We start from the raw sequence: 15,652 nt of genomic DNA, 5'->3' as shown, positions 1-15,652 counted from the left end.
AGGAAGAGCAGCCTTGAGTCTGAAAATTCCAGCAACAGACACCCATATGCTCCACATTCTCCAGGCCCTGGCACTTCTGGAAAGGTAACTGGGAAGGGCGTCTAGGAACTGGCACCCATGACTTTGTGGTTAAGATGAGTATAAAAATTATGAGGAAACTCCCACAGGCAAGCCAGGCTCTCCTGTGTCACCACTGCCCTGCCCTCCATGGTGATGACCCCAGCTCCACTCTGGAATGTGTAGCGCAGCCAGGTGGGAGGGAAGCAGTATATGCATAAACAAGACAAGGAAACCATAGCCAAAAATCATAGTTTTAAGAAGAGTGCAACTCGCAGACCCAGCCAGTCACCCAATGTCCAGGTCCGCGTCCCTCTGGTTAAATCAGGATCCTTCCTAACAGCCACACTTAGGAACTGAAGGGACAGAGCAGAGAGCAGCAGCCCAGTCCCACGAGGAAGGAGCAGGTTGAGAGAACCCAAAGAAATTTTGAACCACCTCCCCTAAAACAAACAAATCAGGCCCACCATCCCCTGTAAAGCGGGCCAGTGCTCTTGGGGAGGGCCTTTTCCTGGGATTTCCACCCCTGAAGAGAAGAGAGAAGCATGAACTTTTCCCCGTTCCAGGAAATAAGACCTCTCTCTCTCTCTCTCTCTCTCTCTCTCTCTCTCTCTCTCTCTCTCTCTCTGTCTCTGTCTCTCTTTCTCTCTTTCTCTTTTTCTCTCTTTCCCTCTCTCTCTCCCTTCCTCCATGGTGATGGCCCCAGCTCTCAGGGGTCCTGCACTCTATTTCTTCAAGTCTGTACTTTTTAATTTCTGCCTAATAAACCCTTTCAGTGCCTCTTTACAAAAAAGAATTATGAGGGGCTGAGGATGTAGTTCAGTAATAGAGTATGTGCTTAGCATGCACAAGGCCCTGGATTTGGTACCCAGCAAAACACACACACACACACACACACACACACACACACACACACACACACACACAATCACTTCAGGGAATTTCAAGGTACTTTCCTCTATTAGTTTGATAATCTCACCATTAATAAGACTCCCATGTGACTCTGATACAGTAACTTATAAATTTCTCTTTGAGAACCATAGACTATAGGACTAGACACTGGCTGAGGTGACGAAAATGAAAGTTCTTAGCAAAGGGGAAATATCTCGCACAGTGCCTATTGCATGATGGATACTCAGGAGCCATGAGCTGAAGGAATAAAGGGAGGGAAAGACGAGCAGGATGCCTACTCTGAAACAAAACAGAGGCATAAGCTCGGTGCTCTGCCCCAGAAAAGGATATGTTCCTAGGGTTGCCCTGTCAGAGACTGGCTTCACAGGTTCAATAGGCCTCACCATACTTTCAATTTTATAGGGATGAAGAGTGGAAGAGAGAAGCAACCAGAAGGCAGAAGAGGCTTGAGGGAAGGGGCAGCTGACTGATGAGCAACACAGGCTTTGGGCCTTCCAGCCAACGTTAAATGTGACAGATCAGCAACTCAGAAAATGGCTGGAGGGCCACAAGCCTGCTGGGTCATCTGGCCAGGTCGCTAGAAATGCCACTGAAGCTTTTAGAGTGACAGAAAAGCTAGAAATCTGGAGGTTGCAGCTTAGTGGTAATAGAGTGGTTCTTAGGTTAATTCAACAACACAGTGTGCTGTCTTTTCCATTTAAAATACAACACAGGATCCATTGACCTGCTTAAAATTGGTCACCTCAGGCCAAGTGTGATGTTGCATGCCTGTAATCCTAGCACTCAGGAGGGAGAGCCAGGAGGATTGGGAATTTGAGGCCAGTCAGAGCTACATAGAAGGCCCAGGGTAGACTGAACCGGAGTGGAAACCTATCTCAAAAAAAAAAAAAAAAAAGACTGGTTATAGGACTTCAGAATTTTCTGCTTAAACAGTGATCAGTAATCTTCTAACTTCCCATCCCTCCTCACCAAAAATCTTAGACCTTAAATCACACCTGAATTGAGATGGAGGTAAAGCTCCATGGTAGAGCTTATCATGTGTGAGGCCCTGGGTTCAATTTCTTGCATTAAAAAAAGGTCTGAGTTGCTACCTGTCTAGGGTTGCCAGATTTAGCAAGTAAAAATACAGGTCATTGCATTCATTTTAAATTTCAGCTAAATAATGAATACTGAACTGGACGTGGTGGCACATGGCTGTAATCCCAGCACTTGGGAGGCGGAGGCAGGAGGATTACTGTAAGTTTGAGACCATCCTGGGATACATAGTGAGTTCAAAACTGCCTGAACTACATAGTCTCAAAATTGACCCTGTTTTTTTTTTTTAAAAAAGAATACTTTTGGAGCATAGTCCTGTGCAACTATTAATATGCATTAATGACAAAGACAATATTTGGTATGTACTTCTATTTTTAAAAATATTGTTGCTTTCAAATTCCTGTTTCAGTAGGCATCCTATGTTGTATCTAGCAACCCTACATCTGCCTAACCTTTGTTTTATATAATAGGGAAATGAAATACAGATAGGTAAAAGGACTTATCTAAAATGACATTGTTCTTTAGTGACAGATGAGGGCTCAGAATCCGTTCAACTGTTGGTTGCATCCTTTTCCAGATATCTTACTTCAGAGTTTCTTAATTTGGCTTCTCGAGCTGTAAATGATTTTTAGAGCATCAGAAAAACTGCTGAAAGTGTGGGCAAAAATTGTGTGTGCTCATGCGTGTGCACATGCACATACATGTGTATTTTTATAAGGACCCTGAACAGACTAAGACATTATCTTACCCTCCATAATCCATCTACATAATGTCAAAACAAAAATTCCTCTGATCTATATTCTCCTCCCTTCTTTGCCCTCCATGAAATTTTAACTTGAAGGGAAGAGTAAGAGAACTAAATTTTTATTGAGTACCTATTACAAGCTCACTCTTTATACATGCTCTTCCATTCAATCTTCCCCTCTACCTAGATTAAAGATTATCACCTTTTGGGGGGTGAGGATTTTAAGGCTTAGCAGGCCTTGGGGGAAAGATGGGAAGACTGAGACAGTAACCTAAGTGTGAATGTTCCAACATCTTTTCACAAAGCCCTGTGACTCCAGATGGATAGCAAACCAGAAAATATGTCTGTGGGCAGTTATTCCAGAGCTTCGTCCAATTGGAACTCCAACAAGCCAGAACACCTTTAAGAGAACAGGTAGGAGGTGGCGTGAGGTGACCTGCACGACCGACCACTAGAGGTCCCTTCTCACCCACAATGCTTCTGGAAGTAGAGCTTAGAGGAGCTACTTCCTTGAAGCAGGTATGCCAGTTACAGGCATGACAAGTCTGTTCCGTACCAAGAGATAGGCGAGAAGCCACAGGGGACAGCAGGAATGAGGCAAAATAAAGTGGCTTCCTTGGAAGGTAGGTGATGACCTCCAGCATCATTTTTGAAGGCAGAGTTTGCAGGTGGGGCAGAATTCCAAATCTTCCTCCTTACCCAAAAGGAAAACAATCAGGACATTTATACTACCTACCATCACCAGGCAAATGTCCAGTTTCCTTCTGATTATAGTCTGTGTCTGGCTACAGGGACGTATTTACTGGAAGCTAATGAAGCTTCAGCTTTAGAGACCTTCGTTTCCACAGACTCCTTCCAAAGGTTCTGACCCTAGTCATTGTATGTTTGTAGTTTTGAATTATTTTTCTAAATACCCCTCTCACACCCACACCCCCCTACCACCAAAGTATATAAATATAGTGTCAGGCTCCATGAGTCCTGAATCTAGTCTGGACTGACTCCAGGATACAGGATTTCATAAGAGAGGAAAGAGAGTGGGGCGTTTCAAAGGAAAGCCCCCCCGCAACTAATAAAAGAGGGTTTCCTGCAGGATGAGAAAGGTATTCATGCACATGCCAGAGAACCTGGCAGCCAATTAATTCTTAAAGGGCAAGAACTGAGGGTGCCTGCCTTCTCTTGCCTGCCCAGTTTTATGCAGCCAGCAGAGTTTGCCCAATCTTTAAGGGCAGGTGGTTGAGTGACTGGCCTGTAGTATCCTGTTCACTGCTTTCTGAATAAACAAATGGCCTTGCTAGTGACTGTGTATATTTTAAAGAAAAAAAAAACAAAACATCAAAACGACCATTACAGAGTTCCTATGAGTTGTGGTGAGCTATGAACTTTTGCAAAAGAATAAATGGTTAGGGTGGAATTGAAACTGAGGGAAAATCTAAGCAAACTATCTGCCCTTAGTTCTAGAATTAACCCCCTGATGGAATTAAACTCCATCAGCTTTATCTACCTTCAGCTCATAAGTCTCCTCAAACTTCATTCCTGGGGAGGCAGATTTGCGATCTGCACCCTGGTCTCCCTGTGGTTGGCTACTTTATAAATAGAATTTTTCTCTTTAGTAAAATGTGTTATTTCAGTGGCTAGACCAATGCTTAGCAGGCAAAGCAGGCTTGGTTTGGTAACAGAATAAGTAATTAATTCTGTTTGGGAGATATGAACGGGAACCTGAATAAAGCCTAAAGCAATAGCCATAACTTGAGAAGCAGATACTCTAGCGAGAAGGGAGGTTACCTGTTTTTGAAAAACAGAGGAGCTGGAAACTTACAACCCACAATGTACATGAACTGATTACAACTACTGGTGAGAACTGACTGTGTATCTCTCCCCAATCCTGTATTCAATGCCTTTAACTTCATAGCCTTACACTGGCCATAGTGACAATATCATTCAGATTGGCTACCATTAAAAATCAAGGCTCTCCCCAGAACTGTTTGACATTTACCAGCACAGCATTGCCCACACCACACCCCAATACACACACACACACACACACACACACACCACAGAACCTGCAAGCACTCCTGTATATTTGTGTTTGCACAAACACACAAAGGAGCCCATAGGTATAAGGTCCTCTTTATGACCAGCTGGATCTCAGCAATCTCCCTTGTTCTGTCACTTTGACATCTTCAGTGTTTTTCTACCAGTTACATCCTGATCCCAGACAGTGATCTCTCTCTTTCCTGAATTCACAATTGTTCTTGGCCTTGCATCAGGAGGCCCTCAGTACCCCAGGGATTAAGTATCAGATTGTGAAACCTTCTGAGGCAGTAATACAGGACTGCAGATTACCCTGTCTTTCCAGGGTAGACATCAGGAGGTCTTACATCAGGAGGCCCTCAGTACCCTAGGGAGTAAGTATCCAAATGTGAAACCTTCTAAGGCAGTAATACAGGACATCAGGTTACCCTGTCTTCTCAGAAGATAAAAGAATATCATCCAAGTGGAAACTGTATTAAGACTTGGCCAGTGTTTAGTTCTTTGGTTTTTCGCTTTGTTTTTGTTGGATTGAACCCAGAGTCTCACACATGATAAGCAAGCCCTGTGTCACTAAGTTATACCCCCCAGCCCTGGTAAGTGTTCTTTAAGAAGCTTGAAGACTTTCCTGTATTCTTACCAATGTGTATCCTGTATCTCTAGCACGTGGAAAAATTTGCGATGAGCATTTTGGGGGCAAATAGACAGAAACAGACAAAAAAGTCATGTGACTTGCTCAGGCCAGACCCAACAGTAGATGTTACATCTCAGCCCGAAGACCCTAGGCTGCAAAATATTATGTGGGAGATATGTGGAAGGGACTGACATTTGTGCAACTACTTCATGCTAGGTACTGCTGTAGAGTTCAAGAGGACTGAGGATGGAGCTACGTGGTACAGCCCTTGTCTTTTGTTGTTCCTTTTTTTGTTTTGTTCTTTGTTTTTTGAACAGAGTCTTAGTGTGTAATTCAGGCTGGCTTTGAACTCATTATGTGGTTCAGGCTGGCTTTGAACTCACTGTGTGGTTCAGGCTGGCTTTGAACTCACTGTGTGGCCCAGGCTGGCCTTGAACTCGTGGCAATTCTCCTATATCAGCCTCTCAGATGCTGAGATTATAGGCGTGCACCACCGCACCCAGCTAGACTTCTCTAGCATGCACCAGACACTTGGTTTGATCCTCAGAACCAAAAAAGAAAAAAGCTGGGTATGATGGCACATAGCTGTAATCCCAGCATTCTGGAAGGCTTAGGAGGGATTGGGTAATTTAGCAAAACCCTGTCTTAAAATTTTAGAAAAAGCCTAGGGATGTGGTTCAGTGTGAAGTCCTAGGTTCAATTCCCAGTACTATACTCACAAAATGTTAGACAGTATCATCCCCAATTTCCAGATGAAGGAATTGTGGTCCAGGGAATTTAAGGATATATAGCTAGCAAAGAACAGACAGTTTATAACAACTTAAATTTAAAAATTCTAAATCAAATAACAGCGGGACTTAACAGGAATCCCTGCTGTGATTCTCTCCAGGTCGCTCCTCTCCTAAACCCCAACACAGCTCTTTTAAGACTTCCAACTGTTTCTTCTGGTAGTCACTTTGATGTCTCTGTCCTTAACCAATAGGTTTATTATTATAACAATGATGGCAACAACTTTGTTTTATTTTATGGTTGTCTCCTCAAGGTCTACAAAAGTGCTTGGTCCATGGTAACTGTTGGAAAGTGCTTTTTTTCCCCCTTTCAGTACTAGGGATTGAAGCAATTGACCTCTTTTCCATTTCCCTTTTACTTCTCCAACTGCTTCCCACGAAGGTTTTGTCAATATTTTTAGCTCCCCAGCTTTACCTTTGAGACACACATAAACATCTATTTCCTGTTCCACAACCACAGATGATTATCTTTGGACTTCAGTGGGAGGATCTTGATTTCAGAGTAGGTCTGCCACACCCAAGGGCCCGTGCACTTCCCCTCCACACTGAGTCTCCCACAGGACCACTTCTGGATCAAGGTCTGTCTGCCTAATTTGGAGAAATATCTTTAAAAGTAATAGGCACAGGGAAATGAATTTGAACTAGAGGTCCCCTTGGGTCAGCGTGTACTAATGGAGAATGGATTAAAAGTAATAGAGTGAATCTAGCTAGTTTCTTAAAATTAAGCACTGGGGCTAGAGATGTGGCTCAGTTATAGAGCACTTGCCTAACATGAGGTCCTGGGTTTAACCCCCAGAATCACATTAGATGTAGTTTGGAAGCACTTGAAAAAATACCCACAGTATAGACTTTTACTGACAATCTCCTGCTCTCTGAGGTGAGTTTCTGCCCTTTCCACAACATGGGACTTGCATTTTACAAAAAGAATACTTTGGACCTAAGAAACTGGTAGATACCCGCATGTTCTTCATTGCTGCTGTCAGCTCCAAAAGTCCCCAGAAAAAGTTAGTTCCTTGGCATGCTGTGAAAGGGAGAGTGGGAGCCGAGCTCAGCCCTGGCATAAGCCTGGGTGTGGGTTACACTAAAGAAAGTCACTGACAGCCTGGATCAAAGGACATGAAAGGAAAACAGGCAGGGCCCTTGTTTCCCAAGAGCCACTGGCTGGCATTGCACACACAAGGCAAACACTGTCCACGTCAGTGTCTTATAGAGATGTTTTGTTTGTGTTCTTTCTCTGCCTACTTCCAGAAGTAGACAAGCTTTGCTTGTCCTTTATCTGTACTTCCTTGTCTATGGCCACTCTCACTCTTTATTCTTTTTTTTTTTTTTTTCATTTTAAAGAGAAGAAAACAATGATACAGATTTCAAAACACAATAATAGGAGATTAACAATAGTTACTATATTGCATATTGTTATCTCCAAAGTAGTTGCTTAGATTACAGGATATAGGCATGAAAAATTAATCAAGCAATATAAATACAAACCATTCTTTTTCATGAACTAATAGAAATTAGTAGTATAATTATCTTAGTGATCTTGTGTATATATATGTGTGTGTGTGTGTATATATATATATATATATATATATACACACACATATATATATATATCTGTGTATGGATAGGTATTTTTTCTTTTCCCTTCCTTCTGTTTTCCTTTCCCCTATCCCAGTTGTTCTTTCCTTTTGAGCAATTTCCTCCCCTTTCACAATATCTACGGTATATTTTGGATCTTATTTACTCTTTTAGTTTCTTACATTAGGGAGACAATATGAGGTTTACACATGTGAGTCTGATTTATTTTACCTAGAATATGGTCTCAAGTTGCATCCATTTACTTATAAAAGCCTTGAATTTATCCTTTATAGCTGAGTAGTACTCCAGTCTGCAAAAATATTACATCTTTTTTATCCATTCCTTGGTTGACCGCATTTGAGTTGTTTCCAAGATTTAGTTATTATAAATTGTGCTACTATAAACATGGGTACACATATACCTTTGTGGTATAATGCTTTTAATTCTTCTGGGAAAATACCCAGAAGGGGAATAGTTGAGTTGAATGGGATCTCTAATCCTAGTTTTTTGAGGAATCGCCACACTGATTTCCACAGTGGTTGCACCAATCTACACTCCCACCAACAGTGGAGAAGGGTGGTTCCTTTCTCCCCACAAAGCCTCCAGCATTTGTTATTGGTTGATTTCTTGATGACAGCCATTCTTTCTGGGGTGAGATGGAATCTCAGTGTTGTTTTAATTTGCATTTCTCGAATGTCCAATGATGTTGAACATTTTTTCATATATTTATTTGGCATTTGTATTTCTTCATCTGAGAAGTATGTATGCATCTCAGATGCCTATTTTTGGATTGGGTCTTTGAATTTGGGGGCCTGATTTTTTTTCAGTTCTTTTTATGTTCTAGATAGAAGTCCTTTGTCTGAGAGATCATTGACTAAATTTTTTCCCACTCTATGGATGTTCTTTTCACTCTGTTGATGATTTCTTTTGATGTGCAAAAACTGTTTAATTGGATGGGATCCTAGTTGTTGATTCTCTGAAGTATTTCTTGTGTTGTTTGAGTTTTGTTCATGAACTCTCTGCCTACCCTTATGTCTTCAAGATTTCTACCTACTTCGTCTTCCAGTAGATCTAGTGTTTCTATTTTAATATTTAGATCTTTGATCCATTTTGACTTTAGTTTTCACTCTTTGTTCTTAAAGGTGCCTACTAATTCTGTGCCTTTGGGAGACTTGACCTACAAGTCTTGTACCTATCAGGACTTTGGACTTTGGCAGCATTCAAGGCATATGGCAGCAGGACAAAGTTAAGATCCCCTATAGCCTCCTATTAATGCTGGCATGTACTAGAATCCCAAAGACTAGCCCCTGCTCTGCCCTAGGCCAAACTCCATCCCTGTGGTTCTGTGAGGACATCCAACTCAGGACACCCTCCCAGTGAGAGGGAGTTCTACTTCTTGCCTTTATATCTTTTCTTCCTCCATATCTTTTAAATAAGTTTGCTCTTATTCTGCCACCTCCATCTGCAGTTTCATTCTTCCTCACCTTGGGACACGACTGTGGTGTTCCAATATCACTACTAGGTCTCCCATCCACCTTTGGTTGTTCTTTGTTGTGTTTTGAGAATTGAACCCACCCAGGGTCTTGCTTATGTTAGGTGTCACCCGAATCAGAAAGGCCCCTCAAAGAGGAGATGGGGACCTCAACTCACCCTATCCACAGAATAGGAAGTAGGGGTGATGTCTGTCACAGAAAATAATTTCAGGATGGTCTGGGGTTGGGAGTTTTTATGTGGTCTTTGGGGGTATCTTCAAGATGGATGCTCTAGGTCATTTTTCTTCCCATCTGTCAGGTCACCTGTTTGGTGGAACAGGTTTCCACGTGCTTGAAGTTTAGAGATATGCTGCCCATTTAAGAGTCCTGCTGTGTTTGTTGAGGATATGTTTGTGTCAGGGAAAATGCAGGCTCAACTTACAGGTGAAAAGCATGGGCCTAACCTGAAAGCTTATTGTATCTTCAGGAGCCTCAGGAATTTTTTCAAGTGACTTTGCTGGACGGGAAAACAGCATTGTACCTGTAACTTTGTGTCCTGAAGTTGCAGTTTTTCCTAAAAGTACAATTTAAAAGTTACCATTTTGGGGGCTGGGGATTTAGCTCAGCAGCTCAGCACCTGCCTGGCAAGGGCAAGGTTGTGAGTTCAATTCCTGGTACTGGAAGAAAAAACAAAAAAACAAAAAAATAAAAGTTACCATTTTCCAGTTTTCATTCTATCTCTATTTCTTCTATCCTACCCCATTAAGTGCATGTTCTGCTACTGAGCTATAATTCCAGACAAGTTCTGCCTTCTGGATCACAGAGCGAACCTTTTAGAGCTTTCAATGACACAAACAGCCTGCTGGGGCATGTGTGCCGTAAGTTTGACACCATTGAATAGGCTATCACTGGTAGAGGAGTCTTAACTAAACTGACCAAGACCCGGTGAATCCTATGACAGCCTGCTTGCTCCAGGCAAGCTTTGGCTTTGCCTATGGAATTATATGGATACTATAGCAGGCCATCTCTGAAAGGGCTCTAGTGAGCACTGCTTCCTCATATTCATGCTACAGGGATGTTTTAAACTTACTCTTTTCCCTACACAAGATTCAGTTATTTTAATTTACCAAATAAACTGACAAATAGACAAATAACAGGAAGGAGAACAAGCAAACCTTATTACATGCCTTCACACAAGAGTCACACACACATTCTGTGTGAGACTCAAGACGGGGCGAGCTGGTTGATCCTCACACGGAGCTTAACAAAGGAATGAGGCCTTGGGCTTCTAAGGGGAAAGTAACTGACGGCTGGAGTGTGGGAGTAAGGTTGCACACAATAAGCGGAGGTTGCCTTGTTATGTAAATGGAGTCCCCCTGTGGTTGTCTTGTAGGCCAAGTGTCAGACTGTCAATCTCTTCTTCCTATGGAAATATTTTTCCTAGGCAGAAAGAGTATCAGACAGAAAAGTCTCTGCTTATATTTGTTATTTACTAGTGTACACAGATGTAAGTTTCTTTTAAATAAAAGGACAGAGTTTTCAGAGCTGTTGCTATGTCTTCAGTTTCTCTAAATAACCAACTACAAATATGCCCAAGAAATCTCTTTGAGGTAGGATATTTTACTCTCTCATAATGCTCTTGTGTAATCTTCTCCATTTCTGTGTGGGCTGGACTTTATGACTTATTCCTAACAAACAGAATAGGACAGATGCAGTGAGATGTCACTTTTGAGATTAGGTTATAAAAAGACTGTGGCCGCAATCTTCTTCACCCTCTCTTTCTCTCTCTCTCACTTGCTCTGGGGGAAGCCAGCTGGCTATGTTGTATGATGCCCTAGAGGACAGGCACACATGGAAAGGACGGAAGTCTCCAGACAACAGCTGAGGATGACTGAGGCCACCTGAGTGAGCTTGGAAACCAGCCCATCTCTCATCAATCCCTGAGATGAATGTATCCCTGGCCTGTGGCTTTATTGCCAGCTAGAGTGGGTCATTACCTCAGGTAAGATGGAAATTAGACAAGAAATAGTTCTAAAACAAAAATACAATGAAAGTTTATTATGGGAAAGGAGCACAACTGGTTGCCCTATAGGCAAAGCAGCCCCAGGAAAAGAAAGCAAAGCTGACTACTACACAGACAGAACAGCACAAACAAAAGGCACATTTTACTTTTATGGGGACTCCATGTCCACGCTGATGCCTGAGAGCAGAGACACTGAGGCAGGCATTGTAAGCAAGGTGGGGTAGTGAGGTGGGGCCAGCCCACAGCCCTTCTCTGGCAACAGCTGATCTTTCATTTTGTTGATGAACATTGTGTTCTCGATCTGTCCTGAGACTGTGGGGATAGAAGGACAGAAGTACGGATTAGAATTGAAGTGAGATTCTTCCATTCTACCGTCTCTGTCTTCCTCCTGTCGTCTTATTCCTTCTCTTTTCCAGGGCTCCTGAACTTTCTGTAAACGAATTATCTATGTCACAGGAGCCAGTGAGGGTGCAGCCACTACAGAACTGTAGAAAGCTCAGGAATTCCTTGACAGTCAGCAGTCGGTCTGAAAGGCAGGCTGACCCCCAACCAATAATTCACAGATGGAAAGATAATGTAATGGGAGTTCCGTGCTACCCCTATGTGGATACAAGGGAAATGAATGCAAGTCCCAGAAACTAAGATGAACTCTCTCCAGTGTTTAGGTTCTCCTAGGCTCAGGCACTGATTCGTCTTCCCTTCCTGGCCACAGGTAGGTGTGTCAGAGAACACTAAAGTTGGAGGGGAGGAGGGTCCCTACCCCAAGAAGTGGACTCAGAAAGCAAAGCTGCTCTTGCCTCTCATGCACAAGGCCTTGGGTTTGACCCCCAATACCACAAAAAGAAAAAAAGGCAAAGCTGAAGGCTGGGGAGATGCACCAAGCCTTGTGTCAGGCACAGTGCCAAGTCCAGCCTCCCCTTACTTCTGTGAGGACTTCACCTCCTGCCTACCAAGGCCTGGTGCCAACAGCCACCTCCCCAGCCAGCACAGTGGTCTACCTATTGGAGACCCAGCTGTTCCCCCGCCCCCACAAACCTTTGATCCCGTGAGACAGCCTGGGGCAGCTTTCTCCTGATGTCATCCCCCACTCTTTCCTCCTCAACCCTTCCTTGGGACGTCCCTCCTAACCCCTTCAAGGAGCTGAACTCTGACACCCACCACACAGGCACCTGCCCCCTCTGCCCCCATTCCTCCCCAGTTTGCATCTTCCTAAGAAATTTTGCTAGTTTATTCCCACTCTCAAATTATAAAATTTGTTACTCCATCATCCTGAAGTGTAAGTTCAGGCCATGCCAGAATGTGAACGGAGACCTGCAATAATCCACTTGAGAAGAGAGAAATAGCTCTACAGGCCTTTCTTCCCTTTCTTTCTTTCTTTCTTTCTTTCTTTCTTTCTTTCTTTCTTTCTTTCTTTCTTTCTTCCTTCCTTCCTTCCTTCCTTCCTTCCTTTCCTTCCTTCATTCCTTCCTTCCTCCCCCCCGCCCCGGGACCTCCCTTCCTTCCTTCCTTCCTCCCTCCCTTCCTTCCTACAGGCATTTCAAGATCAATGAAGAAATACTCTAAGTCACTTCCTCTAAAAAAACTTGACGAGAGTACCCCAATAGACAGTAGGCCTCCTTGTAGAAAGCACGGTATTGTTCTCATTGCCCATTTATTCTTACAACATGCTGAGAAGACGTCTCATAGTTATGCTGATGATATATACAAATGTCAATTCCAGTTCAGGGTCAGGGCACATGCTGTCTGTTATTTGTTCTCTGTAAAGGAAGCAGCATGTGGCTTGACATTTTACTTCTGTAGTAACACGGCTCTTTGCTGAACTTATGGGCTGAACTGGGCATGTAGGTTAGTGGTAGAGTGCTTGCTTGGCATTCATAAGGCCCTGGGTTTCATCCCCAGAACCACAAAAATATAAAAGGGCTGGGGGTTTAGCTCAGTGGCACAGTGCCTGCCTGGCAAGTGCGACATTGTAAGTTTGATTTCTGGTACTGGAAAATAAATAAATAAATACATTTTAAAAAAAATAAATAAATAAAATAAATATATGGCCAGGTTCTGTCAGTATTGCCTTTAACATACTTTTTTCTCACACTATAATCATTGTAGATGAAAAATATCTTCTCCGATAGCACACGTCTGCAATGATAAATGGAATAAAGTGTCACTGTATACTTTTTCCTCATATTTGTAAAACACACATTCCAAAAGCAGATTTACACTCAGCATATCATATGCAAAAAGGAAGTATCTTCTAGGATGTACACATAATAGCAGCTGTTTTTCGTGATATTATGAAATGCATATTTGGTCTTCCTCCCTGTTTCCTCACATACAACTCCTAAAATCCCTGGAATCTTCAAAGTGATAAATATCCATTATGTACTAATGAAATGACTGGTATCTAGAAAGTCTAGTTACCTTCACGATGGAGGCGGGTCACAGGAAGGACCAAAGCAGGATCAGAGGTTGGGACTTCTTGGCCTCAATCCCCCATCCCACCTCCATGGATGAAGGTAGGCAAAAAGGACTGAAAGATAGGTCAGTCATCAGTGGTCAGTGATTTCATCAGTTGTGCCCACATAAAAAGCCTCCATAAAACCCCAAAAGGACCAGGACAAGGTTTTGAGACCTTCTAGATAGCTGAGCATGTGGCAGTTCCTGGAGGGTGACACTTGTGGAAGCTCTGTATCCCTTGCCCCATACTTTGCCTTATCCATCTCTTAATCTGGTGCTCATCAGTATTTTTTTTCTCTCAGTGCTGGGGATAAAACCCCCAAAGCCTCAGGAACCATTAGTATCCATTTTGTGGCATATAGTTTTGTAACAGGAATCAGTGAGACAGGAGTTAAGATTCTATTAGACAGTAAGGACAGCCGCCCCCAAATGGAGTCAGGAAGCCCAAAATAGAATCTGCTGAGCCACAACCCACCAGAGATCTTATAAAAACATCTGCTAGGTGTCCTTCCCCTGTCTGAGACCTCCTCAGAGAATGATCAGGCAGGCCACTGGCTCAAGGATGCATGGTCCCTGAATGGGCGCCTGTCTTGGTTACTCTTCTCTCGTTGCTGAGACAAAATACCCAACGCCCAAAATTAAGGAAGGAAAGGTTTATTTAGCTTACAGTTTGTGGAGGTTTCAGTCCGTACTTGGCTGGCTCCGAGGCAGAAGATAGCAAAGCAACAACAGCAAAGGGGGGAATGGCAGCCGAACAGCAAACAGCCAGAGCAAAAGGGAGGAACCTGGCAAGCAGCTTCTTTCCCTCCCTTACGTTGTAAACAGGCTACCCCCACCTAAGGGGAGTGTAGCTCTCACACAATTTCCCTGCCCTCCTCTTCCACGGGTTCAGGATGTATACAAAGTAAGCACCCTGGCTTCCTGCTGAGTCACTTAGCCAAACCTCTAGACTCCCCAAGTTGACACAATGTATCAACCATAACAGCGCCAAAGGAACATTACATAGATTCGACATTAAAAAATATATAATCAACTTACAGGGTAGAGATTATATTACCTACACAACAGCCCTAGCTGCCTTCTAAAAATCCCTTTAAAGTCCCTAGACAAAAAGCCCTTGTGGGTATCCTTCTTAGAACCCCCGCCCAGCTAGTGGGAACTTTACTTCCTTGCCTTTATATCTTTTAAATAAATTTGGTTGCACCCTACCTCCTCTGTCTGCTTCCTTCTCTGTCACCATGGGATATGACCCTTTTGTTCCCGTAACACTCTGAGATAGGAGTCCAATCCATTCCTTGCATATGACTATCAAGTTCACCCATCAGAATTTGTTGAAAACACCCCTTTTCCCCCACTGAAGGTTTTGGCACTCTTGTTGAAATGAATCAACTAAAAAAACAATGGGAGAGCTCAGTTCTAGAGACTCAGTTCCATTACATTGATCTATAGTTTGGATATGATGTCCCCCCAAAAGGCTACTGTGTTGAAGGTTTGGTTGCTGGATGACCTTTTGTAAAGTGATTGGTGTATGAGAGTTCTAACTTCATCAGTGGAGTAGTCCATTAAGGAGATCATAATCGAGGGCATTGTTGAGGAAGGGGATGGAAATAGAAGGTGAGGCCTGTTTGAAGGGAGTGGGTCATGAGGGCATGTGCTTAGGACCTATAGCTGGTCCCCATCCTGTTCCTTTTTTATTTATTCATTTTTTATTTTTATTAGTACATGTTTGCAGTCCAGAATGATTACATTCATCATGGGGAGTTGGTATATGCACATGACACATCTTAATTCTCTTTATGTTCCTTCTCCCTTCCCTCCCTCCCCACTTCCTTCACCTCTTGGTCCCCTTCCCATTTGAAAAAGATCTATTTCCCTACCTCCTGTTGTGTCTTTTATTTCATTCATTTATTTCTACTTTGGGTTTCTCGT

At 43.0% G+C, this 15,652-nt stretch overlaps 1 protein-coding gene and 1 long non-coding RNA gene across 4 annotated transcripts in view; one reads left to right on the top strand and one right to left on the bottom strand.

Annotated features, from left to right (window-relative positions):
• Positions 1-14,430, bottom strand: part of Tmigd1 (transmembrane and immunoglobulin domain containing 1) — a 32,480-nt gene extending 18,050 nt beyond the window's left edge. For both annotated transcript variants that reach the window (XM_013503461.1, XM_005402660.2), the window contains exons 1-2: positions 14,391-14,430; positions 13,688-13,796 (exon numbers count right to left, since the gene is read on the bottom strand). The gene's annotated coding sequence lies outside the window, so the exon portion shown is untranslated. The remainder of the gene's footprint in view (positions 1-13,687; positions 13,797-14,390) is intronic.
• Positions 1-15,652, top strand: part of LOC102005256 — a 66,928-nt gene that overhangs the window by 39,887 nt on the left and 11,389 nt on the right. The window contains exon 5 of one of the 2 annotated variants that reach the window (XR_001230937.1): positions 11,060-11,248. The exons of the other annotated variant lie outside the window; for it this stretch is intronic. This is a non-coding gene — a long non-coding RNA (uncharacterized LOC102005256). The remainder of the gene's footprint in view (positions 1-11,059; positions 11,249-15,652) is intronic. 2 annotated transcript variants of the gene reach the window in all.

The sequence above is a fragment of the Chinchilla lanigera genome, unplaced genomic scaffold, assembly GCF_000276665.1.
Source record: "Chinchilla lanigera isolate Chin_1 unplaced genomic scaffold, ChiLan1.0 scaffold00080, whole genome shotgun sequence".
Taxonomy (NCBI): domain Eukaryota; kingdom Metazoa; phylum Chordata; class Mammalia; order Rodentia; family Chinchillidae; genus Chinchilla; species Chinchilla lanigera.
Note: the sequence above shows the minus strand (reverse complement) of the source record. Positions and strands in the feature narration are given on the sequence as shown.